Source organism: Astatotilapia calliptera, chromosome 20 (assembly GCF_964374335.1).
Source record: "Astatotilapia calliptera chromosome 20, fAstCal68.1, whole genome shotgun sequence".
In the NCBI taxonomy this organism is placed as follows: domain Eukaryota; kingdom Metazoa; phylum Chordata; class Actinopteri; order Cichliformes; family Cichlidae; genus Astatotilapia; species Astatotilapia calliptera.
The window spans coordinates 12,904,264-12,921,083 of NC_137441.1; the positions used below are offsets into that span (position 1 = coordinate 12,904,264).

Genomic DNA, 16,820 nt, shown 5'->3' on the forward strand with positions numbered 1-16,820 from the left:
ACCAGTCCCAACAGGCCCCAAGCGGTCAACATACCTACAGCTTTATCAAATGCTTCCCACAGATGTAGTACCCGAGTATCAGGCAAAGAAAAAACACGGACTTTCCAACTGCAAAGAGAATGAAAAAAGGCAGAGCAGAAGAAAAGAAAGCAAAAGAAACGACAGGGGGGGGAAGTGATATCTTCCTGGAAACTTGGTCACAAGTTTGGCAGACGGTGCTCTGTCTACATGACATCATGCATCGTTACTCATTATCTGCTTTTGCTGGATGCTGAGCGACTGAGACCTGCGCTAAGAAACGGAAAATAAAATGAAAACTCAGCCTTCGCCTGGTCTGGAAACAATTAGAACAGGCTGATGTCATAGTTTGATACAACAGCATACTAAATGAGATGTAGTGGCCTGGGATAGTTTTGTGAACACAGAGAACTTTGTATAGGGGGCAAAAAAAAAACAAAAAACAAAACAAAAAACACATCATTCCTCTGTAAATTCTCAGGAACAAAGAATTTCTGTGCATAAGGAGGGACTGGCAGCAGATGTTTAAATAGAGCTGAAATAGAAGTAATTAAAGGATATGCAGAATCTGTTCATCACATCCTGGCAGCAAAGCTGGAGCAGATGTGTTGCCTGTGGGATCCTATGGGAATGATCAAAGATCATCAGTGGCAAGTGATGTCTGTGAGGCTTTTCTTTTTCCCTGTTTGCATATTGTTGCAGTAATGCATCCAGATGCAAACAAAAACTGAAGGTTTTGGGAGAGATGACTTTTTAATTTACCATATCCTTTCCTCTAACTATAAGTACATTGTGAGATTCTTTTGAACTCTTACTGAAAATTGTCTGGCGACAGGCTGACCAGTAGCAAGAGTAAACAAAATCCTGGTGAAAAAGCAGGCTTGCTTCATTATTCTTCGAAGCTTTAGTGGGACATTTTTCAAAAATATTCACTTCCTTGTTTATTTACATGAGAATATTCATACCACTTTACCTTAGATTATCATTAAGGATGGATGCAGGGAGGAACAGTTAGCTAGGAGGTCACGATGCACAGCCAAATAAATGCTCCAACAGATTGCTTAGCCTTAATCCACGAACAACTGAATGAATGCACGAGTTTAAATATGTAAAAAATGAAGCAGTGCAGGCAGGTAATTTTTAAAGCATGAGCCAGAAGTTTAGGATCCATTTGTGCTGCATGCAGTTTTATGCTACGCTCCTGCCTATAGCATCACATGTGGGCAAAGATGATAGTGGTTTCAAAAAAAATATTTCAACAGTGGCTTTTTCCAAAAATGCACTGATCTAAATTACAAATGTGCCAGCATGCTGAGAACAATTTAATGACTTTGGGCCTGCTCGTACAAGGAAAGAAGGTCTAAGGTTTACTTCTTCTTGGTTAGAGTTTTTCTTTGGTCTCTTTGTGTTTGTGTGGGTGTCCTCTGGTTTCTTCTTACATTTTAAAGACATGCAGGTCAGGTGGAGTCTCTAGCTTTGAAATATGAATGGAGGAAACTTGTGATCAGCAGTCGGGCACAGGTCACAAGACGACACTGATAACCAAAACAAATCTTTACTATATAAAACCAGCCACATGCTTTTGTACTCTTTTTTGTGTCTGCACTAGAATAAAATCGCAAAAAAAAAAAAAAGAAAAAAGAACTACACTAACACATCACTTCAAAATAATCTTGTCTGCTTGAAGATGCCCTCTCCCTCTCAGTTAAAATATAAATAGAGGTGGTGTCTTTTGTGCTGTAACCATTATTAGAAGCAGGCCCCCCTTTGTCCAGTAACAATATTTCCCCTTTCAGCTCACTCCATTACCAGATACTGTATTTCTCCAAAGCTCTTAACGTTAGCTCCACCCATCAGGGACACATACTACAGCACAGTTCTCCCCTGCTAAAAATAGACCCATGTGAGGTGACACGCTCTGGTAAACACTCCGAGTGAGACAAAGCTTTGAAGAACAAGAGAAAGAATACACATCAGGAGAATGGCCATTGAATGCCCTGCTGATATCATCTCATTATCTGTTTCTTTGTAGTGCATTGATGTGCAGCGTTTTTTAGTGACACCGTGAAATCTTGAGGTCAACTGGAAAACAGAGTGGTACTCAGAGCAGCCATGACTGTAAATGTGACATAAGCCACAGCGGGTATAAATACTCATGGCGGTCGTGATGACCGCAGGAGCACAGCACTGCCACCAGAACAATAAAACAGACCCGACAGAGGCTTTGCAATGATTGGACCCAGTCCACAATGGGCTCTCAGAGTGACATCGCCACCCACTGGTTAGATATGATACTATATGTTCCCTTAAAGATGCACATTAGGTCTGGGGGCAGATATGCGGTTGATGATGTCATTCAGGACAACTGGGGTCAGACATGTTTGTCACAGCTGCATATCAGGAGGGTGGTGGGTTATTCAAAGGCACCGGGATGTAACGAACCAGGTTTTTCGGGTGGGGAGGGGTTTGTGCAATAATCTATTTGAGGCAGCAGCAGAGTCCCCACCTGTCTCAAGTCACACAGTCTGCGGTTTAAATGCATTACAGGTCAGGAAAGATGAGTTTGTGGCATGCTGCAAGACCCCACAGCGAAGATGTCTTATATATGTAACCTATATCTTATATAGACTTAAATATATTCAAAGCTTTTTCCCTTTCTTTGAATCACATTTTAAGAATGTATAAAGTTGTCCAGTACAGTGTAAGCAACTTAGGCTTAACTGATTGGCTAAACATCTTCAACAAATATCAGAAAATATTTCTAATATCGTTTCCAACCTTCCTAAAACATCCATCTTTCTAACAGCACCATGCTGGCCAATCAGTCTTCAAACAGACTCCTGATTTATTGCCAAACACTATCAAAATCACGTCCTGGTGCTACACAGATTCCAGAAATGATTCTGTGGAGCCATCTATCAATATTATCTTAGATTTTTTTTTTTAAATAGATAAATATATATATAATATAATCCATCATTTGACATAAACCAAACGTGTTCCTAAAATAACTACTTGTGCATGCACTTTTGAGCATACATGTGTATCTCTCAGTGCAATCATTTTGGAGCCATGAGCTAAGTCACATCATTGAACTGGGTAAATTGACTTCAAGGCTTACAATGATAATAATTGCTGTTTCAATCAGATTCCATTCATTGCCGACAGCAACAGAGATCTGATTAAATAGCTGATGATCTTGAACACGTTGTGTTGCTCAATCATTCCAATCTCTCACAAGATTTCATTAGCAGTCAAGCAAGAAATGATGTTGTGGCTTAGAGGTGATTGTAGTATAATTAAGTGTCTAGTGAAGACACATGCTAATTGCATGGAAGGTTTTGAATCAGAGTCTCTTTTCAAATGTACGATTCAGCATCAATAAAGAAAAACTGTTTATTTAAAATCGTCTACATAAGTTGCTTATTTTATGCAGAAGATGATTGAGATTGAAGAGATACAGATACAGTGAGGAGATGCAGATTGAAATCTCTGCATTCCTATAAAACTCAGACTGCTTACATTCCACAAAAAATTCACCTCTCCGCGCACAGCTGTCTAATAGCTTTACCAGAGCTTGCCTCACTTTGTTTTCCAACAGCCCTGAACTCCCCAGTCAAGACTCCAGTTTCTTGCCATGCTTTGCTGCCCTTCACAAAAGCAAAGCAAACTGCGCCTCCATGGCACCCGAAGCCCACAGCATAAACACTACGACTAAGCCTCGAGGTGCCCTGAGGAGCTCCTTCCCACTCGGCCATATACACTGGCACAAGCCATTGTTTGCATTGGCACATCATGTAAAGGCGGCTTCTCTCATGTCTGCTTCTTTACGCCTTTCAGATTCTGCTCCACTTGGAAGTGAAAGCGTAAAATGTATTTCATTTTAATGCCCCTCATTAGGCTGACAGGGAAGGAATCATTCAAGAAACCCAATGTTATTTCAGGAGAAAAAAAGAAAACCGGAGAACTGAATACAGATGTGGGGAAATGAAGGCAGCTAAGAGTATCTACACTGTATCTAGTGTGCAAATACTGTGAATAAGCTTCAATCAAGTCATGCCACAGAGGAGCTCTTACTCGAAAGATTAATGCACTTTCAAGCTTAGCTCCATTCTAATCAACCTAACCACAGCACTGACAAGAGAAATTAAGCAAAGCAAAACAATAAAAAAAAACAAAAAACAGATCAAACAACAAGAAATATTTGTTAATGCCCTGGGGAAAAATATCTAAATGTATTTGCTAGTACAAGTTCACTGAGTGCAAACGTCTTGCATTGATCGTTTTAGTCTCTAAGAGGCAGGAGGTTTGAGCAGTACTGAAAGGATTGCTGTATCAGGATCCCAGCTGTCAAAGGAAATCCTGACTGTTAACTTTTTCCTTTTTCCCCTTTTTTCAAAAACTTTGCACATCTAAGCAGAAACACCAAATCAGCCACAGAATTAACATGAGAAAACTCAAGATTGGTTTACATGTTATGAGAGCTTTTCCCTGCCGTAATGAAAACTTAATCAGTCGTATTTAAATATTAATTAAAAGCCACAGCTGAAAGCACCTCAACAATGGGAGCAGAATTAAAAAAGAAATAATTCATGATCCCCACCTGTCCTCTTTATAGATTCGTAGAGACACACATGTCAAAGTTTTCATAACCCTCTTGACAATGAGCCTAAGGTTCAAAAGTTATAAAAGTTGAAAAATGACTAAGTGGCCATGATTCTTTTTTTCACCCCCCCAGAGCCACAGACAACCAGGAAGCAATCAATCACAGAACAAGAGCGCAGAGATAACGCATCCTCGATCTACGTTCCTTTTCCTCACAAACGTAAAAAGGAAGCTGAGAAAACCTTTTGTGCAGGTCACGAGAGTGCTGAGAAATGGATTCATGTTGACATATTCCACAGTGGAACAAGATATCCTGAATGTGCAAGTTCCATTCATACCACATTTCCACAAGACCCGGTGGGTGCATGTCAGCAGATCTTATGCTTCTACATATACTCCATTCAGGCAGTCTGGCTGGGACACGAGGCCCGGCTTTTACAGAGCGATAGAGATTTTTTGAGAGGAGCAGTTATGCAGCACCGTGTTTATTGTTTCATTTCTCTAAATGCCTCCTGTAACCTCCGCTTGAGATGGTGCCAAAGCATTTTACAAGAAAAGGAGGTCACACATGGGCGCAAGCTATGGATTAAATTTGCCATCTCAGTGACAAACTACCTGACACTGACAGTGGTTAATGGTGTTTGGGTTCCATTTAATTTGCACACAATCAAAGCATATTTGACAGCTACGAACTCACATTGGAAGTCAATAACAACCAGTCCTTTAGGAGTAAGATACAGAAGAGACAGCCAGCCGTGTCGTGCATGACCACAATGCTTGGAACAGACAAATTCCCGTCATTTTAAAGGAAAAGGTTTATTTTAAAACAAAATTGTAAATTTGTCTGCTACCTGTCCTTGGAGGCTGGATTTTTAGTCCATAAAGCTTTCAGTCTTATGGACTCAAAATATGTCTCTATAGGCTTCAGGATACATTGATCTGTAACCCGTCGATTACTTATTAGAAGCCCCTGGTTGGTTTTCTGAGCCCACAGGACAAAACGCTAACGTTTAATGGAGTTGGCTCTTTTTATCAAATATGACAATAATGTCAAGACACGTCAGCTCGTCAGCATTAGAAATAAAGATACCAGATGTTTTTGTTTTGTTTTTTTAACCTTGAGTCATTCTTTTTTCCATGATGCATGTTTCCAAGATAAACAGGTTTGTACACGGGGGTAGAAATATAAGAAGGCAGAAAGGATGTTTCTCTATTTCAAGTTCTTTTTGGAATCCTTCTTTTTTTCCTTGAGAACTCAAGGGTGTAACTAGAAGACTGAAGTGTCTCGACATGCTGGTTTGGTGTTCTTTTTATTGAATAAAGAACAGACTAATTCTGTCAGACAAATTTTAATCAGCTGAACTTCCTTATAGCCTCCAGGGTCAATAACAAGCAGGAGGCTGTATCAGTGGAAAGTAATTCTCACACCCACATGGATCTGTGATTGACATAAAAATCAACATGGTCCAGAGGAGAATGTTTTCTCTTTTGGTGGAGTTCATTTCCCTTTTTTTTTTTAAATTTAAAAATAATAATAATAATAATAATAAAAAATACTGGCCTGGCAGAACTTTGGCCAATATATGGGAAAAAAATGAATATTTAGGCTACAGCAAAGAGAAGCAGACAGAATTTTGCACGTGTAAAACTGACAAACTTATTTCCAGGTCTGGAGTCACGTGTCTATGTCACACTCAGGGTAATAAAACACATCATACAGAAGCTTTTATGACAAGTTAGGTCATGTTGGTGTATTAAATTTGATAATTTTCTACAATTCCAGTAACTGGAGTGACTGTTGATTCAGATTCATTTGGTAGACTTCAAGGATAAAGTGCTTTGTTGAAACTTTGAGCACAGTTTAGGTAACTACACAGAAATGCAGACACTGTGACGGCTTTCATTATACTGAAGGGAACTGTCAATGTCAGCTTTCGGTGTACTTTGTCATTCCTGCTGTTCAACAAATCCACTGTGTAAAATAAGGTCAACCCCCTCACTTAAACTTTGAGTAAACTGTTCAGCCTACTACAACAATCCTGCAGTAACAGCTGAGAGGAGCCATTCCAGAGGGAGGGACATAACATCCTCAAACCAGCCATGATAACAGGATGAGATACTTCTATAATCTGTTTACGTGTTTGGAGCAGAGCACTTACAGCTCAGTCTTAATGCTTTGAGTTCCACAGGAGGGCCACTGTGAGTGTGACGGGTCATATTGTTGTCAGCTAAACCTTTTGTTCAAGTACATAAACATCTGGCCAACATAAGGTAAATTCTTCCACATGATGCGTTTCTGCTTCATGTTAAAAAAGGAAGAAGAAGAAATGCTTTGTTTTCATATTTTAATGGTTTCCCATGTGGACAAGAATAATGAATAGCATTTTTAGAAAAGCCAGTTCACCATTTTTTGAAATTAGCGTGCATTCGATGATGAAACACCAAGAAATTCTGTGTACTAAAAAGCCATTGAGATTCATAGCAGCTGTACCATGCCTAATTGTCCCAGAAGGGAATTTTGAATTTTATCTGCTATACAATAAGTCAGCGGCATCCTGTGAGGGGACAGAATGATAACAATACATGTGATGTGAAAGCATGTAAACACAGGGCAGGGATATAAATGGACTGAGGGAAGACTGAGAGGAAGGTTTGAGTTGCGTGCGATGTAGGGAAAATGCAAAGTCTGCATACACGGAGTACAGTGCAGCTCTGTTTTGTATAAGACTGAGGGAGGGACACGCAGTGTCACGGTCAATGCATCTAATAGGTTCTAATGATGTCCTCACCAAAGCATCCATTCTGTTAAGAGGACTAACGAGAAGATGTGTGAGTGGACAAAGCACACAGGCCCCTCGCAAACACATGGAAAAAAACAGAACGGCAGCCGCCTATAGGTTGAAAATACATCAACAGGATGTGCCTTATGAAGGAGACAATCAGCAGGAATGTGCTGAGACTCAGCCTGGTGAGAAAAAGTCTTCACTGGTAAAAAGGTGGAAATCAGAAAGATGGCAAACAGATGGCAAATCCTTTTTTTTTTTTTTTTTTTTTTTATTAAATGTATCACGAATCTTAAAGAGGTTGAATTTGCACTTTGTAAATAAGACACCAAGTAAGAAGAGAGTAAAGCGCATTAGAGTACAGCCAAACTACAGTGCAGCAGCTACAGCTCTATTTCATATAATCTCCATACATATAGAGCTTAAATGTCTGCATAAATGAATTATTACAGTTCAGTTTCATACAGCCCGATATTATATCTGCACATACCAGTAGCTTGTTTTAACAGAACAATCGTCCGTGATACACCCCCCCCCCCCCCCCAAAAGCAAACAAACAAACAATTCTCACAAATAGATTTTCAATCGTTTAAATATTTTTTAAACAAATTTGTTAGTAATTCATGATTGATCGTGCATGCAAACCAGCCTGACACGCTGCTGGACAGCTGGACAATATGTAAACAGCTTGAACCTGCACTTCACATCCAGATATACCGCACTCACACGCACCTGCAGACCAGAGCCCACCTACCTCCACACATCTGTCTCCAGGCTGGTCCATACAGTATCAAACCAGAGCCAGGCTCTGATGACAAACTGCTGCTTTAGAGAAAGTTAAGGTGACCGTGGTTACTGGAAAGCTGCATGTTTTTGTTCCCAGTCTCCAGTCATACACGGGGGACTAGGAACCTCCATCTGAATGATGTACTTTCCACTAATCAGCACATTCTCCTAAACGTCAATGAAAAGAGGGGGCTCTCCGCACACTGCACACCCTCCCCCCTGCCTCAATCATCAGCTTCACTTAGCTTTGTCCCTCACAGCCTCAGTTTCTTTGAATCTCTGCCCTTCTTTCTTCCTTTAGTCAGCCCCTCTCTCTCTCTAGCATCAGCTGTCTTCTCACTCTCCCATCCAAATATGCCTCTGCGATGGTCTGTGGTCATTTATTCAGCTGCTGGGTTGATGTCTGTAAATCAGTGGGGGCATGTGTGGAGCCTGCGTGTTACAGCTCTACAAGGTCACTGATTTTTTTTTCTCTCCTTTTTTCCTTTTTGCCCTCTTCTCTTTAGGACACATGGTGTTGCCAAAGGGTAAATCTGAGCTCTCAACCAGAACACATCCTTAGACAGCCAGAGCATTTCTAGTTAGATAACAGGTCGTCTAAGAGTGCCTTCAATTCTGATGCAAAAATAAGAATTCTATTCAGATTATGTCACATGTTTCATGTGTCCTCCTTATATGGGATAAGAAACACTCTAGCATCTCACATTGAGGGATAAGGCTCCGTTTCTCCATGGTTCATGTGCTTTGGTTTCCTGCATTTTTCCATCAAAAATATAAATAAATAAATTATATATATATATATGATTTCTCTTTTTTTTTTTTTTCTTAAAGTGTGTCAATGGGGAAAAACGCAAAGGGGCCAAAAAATAAATAAATAAATTAAAAAAATGACCTCAGCTTTCTTTATTTAGAAGAAAATCAAATCAGGACAGAAATCAATTTCATCAACAAAAAAGAGGTTATTTTTATATTTTTAATCTTCCAGATAATATGAAACAGTTAAGTAAGCCTTGGTAGTAAAGCTCAGTATCAGCAATCTGGGAGAAAAGCCAGAGAAACAGGCTATAAGGCTACAGTAGCCGCTGTGGGACTCCAGACAAAGCAAGAGCCCCCATCTGCCTTAATTTGTCTTTTCTCCCTTCTGCGATGACTCACAGTGGAATTCAGGTCCACTCATTTATATGACTTGTAATATCTCCCATTGTTTAATTTCTTAGCTCTCTGCACTTGACTTACTCGCAGCGGAAAGCCCAACTAGTATGACTCTGCGCCCATTAACAGGCAGGCAACTCTGACCGTTTCTCACTTTCTTCATAGAGAATGCAGCCAAACCCACGGACTATCCACACAGTGGGAGGGAGATTAACATAAGACCTCTATCAAGTAGTCGCAGGAGATTCTCTTAGTCCTTGAGGCTTTTCTCTGTCCTGAAGTCTTTCTACCAACAGATGGTGCTGGTGTACAGTCCACTGTACATAGAATGATGCTGTGCTTAGGGATATATGACTGATTAAAAGCATCCCACTCATCTTTATCAAGACGGGGGAGGAAAAAAGTTGATGTAAAGTAGAACAGCAGAGGGAAGGATGTTACAAAAAGAGGAAAAAGTGTATATATAAAGAATTTAGAGCAAAGGCTACACAAACCGAGGGAGTGGAAATTACTCAGCTCCCAAGGGAGCTTATTTAAGCTGCAGGCAGACATGTACATGTCTTCATGAGGAGAAAAGTTTGATCTATTTGACATGACCGGTCCTTGTTTATTGAGAATGAATGATTTCTAGCGTGACTGTAAAACACCGACAGCATAAAAAACAAAAATAAACTAAATTTAAAAGCAGATTGATAATGATCAAAAATGTTTTTGTAACAAGTTGCTAGGCAAATCATTGTATGTATTAAATGCTTCAAACTGTCCATTTTCAGGGTTTTCCTTTTACAGAGCAATAACAGTGTTGATTATTAGAATGTGTTATGGTAGGTATTATAGATAAATGCTTCAACGTGCATCTCGTAGTTGTTTCTATGCGCTTTCATGTTGCAAAATAATTAAAACCAAAATATATATATAGTACAACTCCTACTATGATGGGCACTGAATGATACAGGTCTCTGTGGATGGTTTCTCATAGATTGAAATCAGGATTTATCACAATTACGTGCACGTGCACAGATCTCCGAGGCCAGTTGTCAAGGCAACAGCTAAGGCTGACAGGAAAAAAAAAAGCAAACAAAAAAAAACCAAAAAAAAAAAAAAACCCCACTGTCCATACCTTTAAAAGATGCTGAAGATATGTGTATGTGTGTGAAATAAGAAAACAAAATAACCTCCATTTAAACAGTCCAAACCAATGAGCCCAACCAAGATAAACATTTAACTTTAATGACCATTTACCAGTCGCAGTCCCAGCCTCATGACAACATGCTTATTTCACTCTCGTGCAGGGACATGTGCTAATTCGACAAATCATGCTCACACACAAGCAATAAGATTAATAAAGTATATAATCAAATATTAATTGGTGAAAACAACACATAGTATACAGAGAGCGTTATGTGTCACATCTAATTTGTATTCTTATAATATGACATTGAAAACCTTGAAGAGCTAAAAAGCCCCCAAAGGAACCACTCTGTTTTATAGAGCAAATGCACTGGCGTGCCATTTTAACCCCCCTCCTCTCTCATCCTTTGACCCTTCCCCACCTTGCTCATTTCTGGCATTAACTCTGGATAATGCAAGTCTGCTTTGTTGCTGAAAAGAGTTTGTGGATTAGCACCAATAGTCAGCCTGAGCTCAGGAGGCTCAGCTTGTTCACAGCTGAGCTTCAGCTCTCTGGACCAACGGTGATGCAGGTAAAGAACAGTGTGCACATGCCAATTCCCATTCATAGCAAAGCACTGCCAGAGCTAAGCGATGAAAATATGAAACCACAGGCACATGATCGAGCTGAGAGCGCATACCACTAATCTTCTGAGGACCGACTTGCAGGTTCGAACACCAGCTGGCGGAACCACTTACTGAATGTCAGTCCTTACTTTCTTCCCCATTTCCTGTCTCTCCCTCATCATCAGTTATCAATAAAAAAGTGGCAATATTTCAATAAAGTTATAAAAAGCATGGATGGCAGCCTGCAGCAGAACGCTAAATTCTAATTACAAAATTATAATCTGCTCTTTTTCATTCTACATATGCTTTATTTTTGAAAGTGAATCAGTCGACCCGATGCACACAAAATAAGCCTGCACGAATGCATATGTGCATGCGCAATAACACATGGCTAAAAAAAAAAAAAAAAAAAGACCACAAAATGCAGAGTGTGTCTATAAGAGCTGCAGTGCAGCAGCATGAGCTCATCACTCTTCTCTTCCCCCTCCTCCTTCACTGCCCCCCCAAACTCACCCCTCCTCTTGCTTGCCATTACATAAGTTAATACAGCACACATGCTCATTATTCTCCAGGCAGGCGCTGTGAAGAGATGCAAAGGAATATGTCATCAAAAGTAGTATAACAGCCAAAAAAAAAAAAAAAAAAAAAAAAAAAGCCACAGAAAGCGACAGCGACTGTGCTTCTCGGAGCTCGCGCTGTCCCCGACTGATCACAAAGAGCAGAACAGAGGCAACACATATTTTGGCCCTCCTTTAATCACACACATAAAGTACAGGAAAAAAAGGGAAACTGGGAGACATTCTAGAAACATTGCACTTTTTTTCCCCAGTGCATTTCTGTTTAGTGCATTTTCCACATCAGACACCCCAGTAAACACTGTGAACGTGAAATGTGTCTCCAGAGGGAAGCTTTCTTAAGCATTAGAGTAAACAAACTTGCTTATTAGCATTTCAAAAGCTGCACGGCTTAACATGAGCAGTGTAGATACTGCAGCACAGGCAATGTTCCCGAATATATTCTCCCATAATGTTGCAGCCCTGCAGCAATAGAAGGTGAAAAGACAGTGAGAGCCTATAGCACATATACCCATCTATTACTGTCATGATCAAACATCTACTCAACACAGCGGGGTGACCAAACTCTTACAAATGATTATATGAATTTCAGAAATAATGAAGGGAATAAAACTTTTCACACAATATGATGTCCCTCCGGTAAAGACATGATTCTAAATTATTCAGCAGTATGTGGATACTGACTCCAACTTAAGCACTGATCGGAAAAAGGCACCTTTAGACATCAATACTGAAACGAAACTGAACAAAGTAATGAATGAAGGTCTTTTTTGGTCAACCATACAAAGAAGAGCAGTCGGAACCAGTTTTCTAGTAGATACAAGCATTTTGTCAAGCTTCAGGGGAAAAATAAAGTTTTTAATAGAAGAAATAAACCGGAAAAAATGTTTTACAGTCGTGTCAACTCTTCATCGCACTACTTCTTAATATTTCAGAACGTTAAAAGATGGGCCACTCAGATCAGCAAATGCCATAGATGTAAGTCATCAGGACCAATATCAACCATTATAAAAGAAATGTTACTCTCACTTTAATACACTGAACACCAAATGTGGAAGCCATTAGACTAACTGCAACTAGAGAACCTCTTATTAACAATAACAGCCTGTTCACGTCTTCATCATTGTGACATTTTTGAGCAGAATACGGCTTCTATCCTAGACACGTCTAAGCTTTTCCACCCGGGAGGGTTTTTTCTTTTTCTTTTTTCCCTACCCTCACCGCAGTGGAACTGCAAGCTCGTGCTGGCAGGTTGCTGCTTTTCCATTACACCCCCCCCCCAAATAGACCCAACTTGTCCTATAGTCAGTATGCCAAAGTAGGAAACCAACAGAGAGGTCAGTGTCTGCTCTCGTTTCCCGACTGCCAGCTAACACTAGGCTCATGTCTGAAACACCTAGTTAACCTCACGTTCCAAGTATTAAGGTCCTCTTTACCTATCACGAAGCGCTGCAGGTTAGCATCACAGTTCAGTCAGAATACACTCCGCAGAGTTTCCTTTCAGTACTCTGTCCCGTGAAAATCCACTGTGGATTGAGGAGGCATCACTGACAAGCTCCAGATCCACAGACATTAAATAAATAATGCTCCCGTCGTCACACACTTTGACATAGAAACAGCGAGATCAAATGCTCCCTGGTGTCTACAGTGTCACAGCTAAAAGAGTCATGATGTAATCAGACATGCATGCATCGCCTGAGCAAAGCAAATGGTTATCAATAACCCATTCGCGAAAGATCCACCTACCTGTGCTGTTCATTTTTTCTTGGTTACATTCATAATTTAAGGAGTAAGAACTTATTTGGGGTAGGTTCTGTCTAAAGAATTACACACATGGCCAGCTAATAAATATCTTTACAAATATGCACGGAAGTTTGTCACATTTTATAATGAATCTTTAGTGTATAAGGTTAATGTTTATTTAAATAAATGGTAAATAAATAATCACTACACGTCTTACTCCACAAGGATTCTACTGCACAGACACTGAACTACAATGCGCCAAGAATGCATGTGACCTTGAGAAACATTTCAAGCAGCCTTGAAAATAGTCTAATAAGAGCGACTGCTCGTCTGTGGCACACACAGCTGTTTATGTGCAAATGAATATAATCCATGCATGATACTTGTGCAAAGAGATCCATCAGACATGACAACTTGCAGACAATACAATTTCTGCATCAGTGTGACTTTGAAATCCAACCTCTATCATGTAGATTAGGTCACAAACAGCAAATTGTCTTTTTAAAAAAAAACAAAAAAAAAACTCTTCTTGAGTGCTTAGCAGCACAAACAGAACCTAAGGTCGCATACTCAAGATTTAAATCTTCAGAAGTTCAAAATTAGATACATGTTTAAATATAAATTAACAACTGATATTCTTAGATCGCATTTTGTGGACAAGCGCCCACATTTTAGGTTCCAAGTTTTCAAGTTTGAACATGCTATGACTGTCATGGAGACTTGCCATTGTGAAATGGCCTGATTATTCATGCACCGTCATATATCGCAGGTAGACTCGGTGACGTTAGGATCAGGGCTATGTGGGGGGTATTTCATCTGCTGCAAGCCTCCTTTTTCCGTATTCTTCACAACAGTCCTTTATGATTGGTGGTGTATATCCGGGGCCACTGAATGAATTTGGGACTGATCAGACTTCTCCCTGATGTAAAAGATAACTAAAAATCAAAACTTCCCAAAATTCCTGTACGGATAATGACTGGAAACTTTGTTTTGCCAGTCGGTCAGGAGCATTTGAAATTCATTTTAAGAGACACAAATCAAAACTATTATAAAAAGGCCTGTTTGACTGAGGTCATATGAACACCTAAGAATACTTGCAAGCTTTATAACCAGTTTGCCAGTTGAATATTAATAAAAAGACACAATGAAAAGGTCACTTAGTATTAAAATCCAATCACTATAGACTGAATAATGTAAGGTGGAAAAGAAGATCTTTCCTGAATGTTGGTTTTTATGTTCATTCCCAAAGTGATGTGTCAGAGGACATTTCTGTTGTAGTCCTATGGCAAGGCAAAGATAAGGGAAAGGACTTAAAGGAGATAGAAATAAAAGAACGACAGATTCTTCTTAAGTCTTTATTATTAAAGGCATGTCCCTGATAAGGTAAACTGTCAAGTAAGACCTTGAAAAGTCTTGACTGCTTCCAGTCTGCTCTCTTCTGCTTTGTGATAGTACATTTCCATAGTTCTAGAAAGGAAACCACCGAGCATATAGACAGGAATGTTATTGGATTAGTCAGAAATATCTGCACAGACTGCTGTGGTCAGTCGGAAAGACAACCATCACTTTTCGGAGGCCCCTGCCATCCACAGTGGTCAATGCCAGATGGTCTCCTACCTTATAGTTCGGCTGGATATGCAGTACTTCCACATGGCATTCCAGACGGCAGTGACATCACCAGAGGCATCAGACATGCCCGAAAAAAATGTACATGGCACCAAGAGGAAGTTTTAAAAAAAAAGTTAAAAAAACAAAACACAACAACTACAGCAACTCCCCTTAAATGAGCCAGAAGAAGAACAGTCTGTGCTCACTCCTTCCTCAACCACAAATTACACCCCACATCCTTCACTTTCCATAGAAAACCCACAGAGAAGTTCATTCTTTCGCTGCTAAAGTTACTTTGTGTGTGCCTTTTCAAAGTTCTCCTCGTCCTAGTTTGTGTAAGGCTCAGAGTTGCTGCTCTTGCAAGCTGCCTGATGACCAAGTAAGGTAAAGGCCCAGCATGTATAGCAGAAGAAAATCATCCCTCTTTTTAACAAAAGCTCTCCACCCACAATAAACCGCGCACCAGTCCTCTCTCTCTGCCTCTCCCTCTCTCTGCAGACACCCCTCTCTGCTTTTTGTTACTTTTTCTTCAGTCCAATGTAATCTTTCACATATCTGCTGCTCCCATGATGCATGCTCCCCAGTGGTGATGGGCTGGGCCTATGTCATGTGTTTCATGGTTACTTGTTTATGTGGACATGCCTTTTAATGAGAGAGAGAGACAGAAGGAGAATGTGAGCAAGAGAAAGAGAAGTAGATGAAGAGATAGAGCACGAGAGCTTTTTGTGCCTGTCTACATGGTAATACTTCGGCAAGCATCCAACAATCACACTGCGCTCAATGGGAAGGCCACGCTGGAGGGAGGGTGAACCCCAGTTCAGCAGCTGGGAGAGGCTGTTTTGAGTTACTACACTGACATTGCTTTAACAACACAGGCTGCTACACTGAAGCCAGTGCAATGTAATGAGTTACACCCAGTGACCAGCATATTCCAGTAACTCTGTGGGATTAGACACATAATGAGTTGTTTGCAGTTTTTGGAAAGAAAAAAAAAAAAAAAACACACACACACACACACGAGTGTCCTAAATAATTCCAAACAAACCACTGAGTCATAAAAGTAAGAACAGCTGTTGATACAAGAGTTTGCACTAAATAAAGCACTACGAAATATCGGCTAAAAATAAAAAATAAAAAATAAAAAATCGATTATTATAGAATGCATAAATGATGAAGATGCACCTAAATCTGGGGGATTCCCTGAGGCCTACATTCACAGTTTCCTGCTAAATCCGCGATGCATTATTAATGAATCATGGACATACTGTGTCCTAGCCTTCAGAGTACTAATGCCAAAGAAAAACTGCGTGTTTATATACATACAGAGATTCAACAGAAGGCAGGTGCATCTGATTTTCACAGGTCCTTGATCAGCGTCATCACACTGCAGCTTGCTTCTGTTTGAGACATCAAACAGCACGATGGGATGTGCATAAAGGAAACCTCTGCACACATACGTGGTTAGATCTCTCTGGTGTAGCAGGGGGATAATGGTGCAAAAAAACAAACAAAAAAAAAAACATTGCAGTCTTTTTCTGTGCAGCTCTAAAACCTTGCGCCTAAATTATATTGTTTAAAAGGGAAAGTAATCATTTTGGGAACTAGTGTCTGAGCCTAAAACTGCTGCTTGAAATACTTCATGACTGGACATCAAACAAATAATAGACCACCCCTTACAGCATCTTTATCATTATGGGAAATATATCCATTTCTATTTTTCTATTCTACCTAAAGAGATAATGGTGATTTTCTATTTTAAAAAATGGGTGTCTAAACTTTAAGGATATGTGGGATATCAGATATTACAAAACAC

At 39.9% G+C, this 16,820-nt stretch overlaps 1 protein-coding gene across 6 annotated transcripts in view; it reads right to left on the reverse strand.

The window, feature by feature from the left end:
- The window catches only part of iqsec1a (IQ motif and Sec7 domain ArfGEF 1a), an 89,850-nt gene that overhangs the window by 21,537 nt on the left and 51,493 nt on the right, over positions 1-16,820 (reverse strand). Inside the window, exon 1 of one of the 6 annotated variants that reach the window (XM_080294866.1) lies at positions 8,161-8,548. The exons of the other annotated variants lie outside the window; for them this stretch is intronic. The gene's annotated coding sequence lies outside the window, so the exon portion shown is untranslated. Of the gene's footprint in view, positions 1-8,160; positions 8,549-16,820 lie in introns of those variants that run through there. 6 annotated transcript variants of the gene reach the window in all.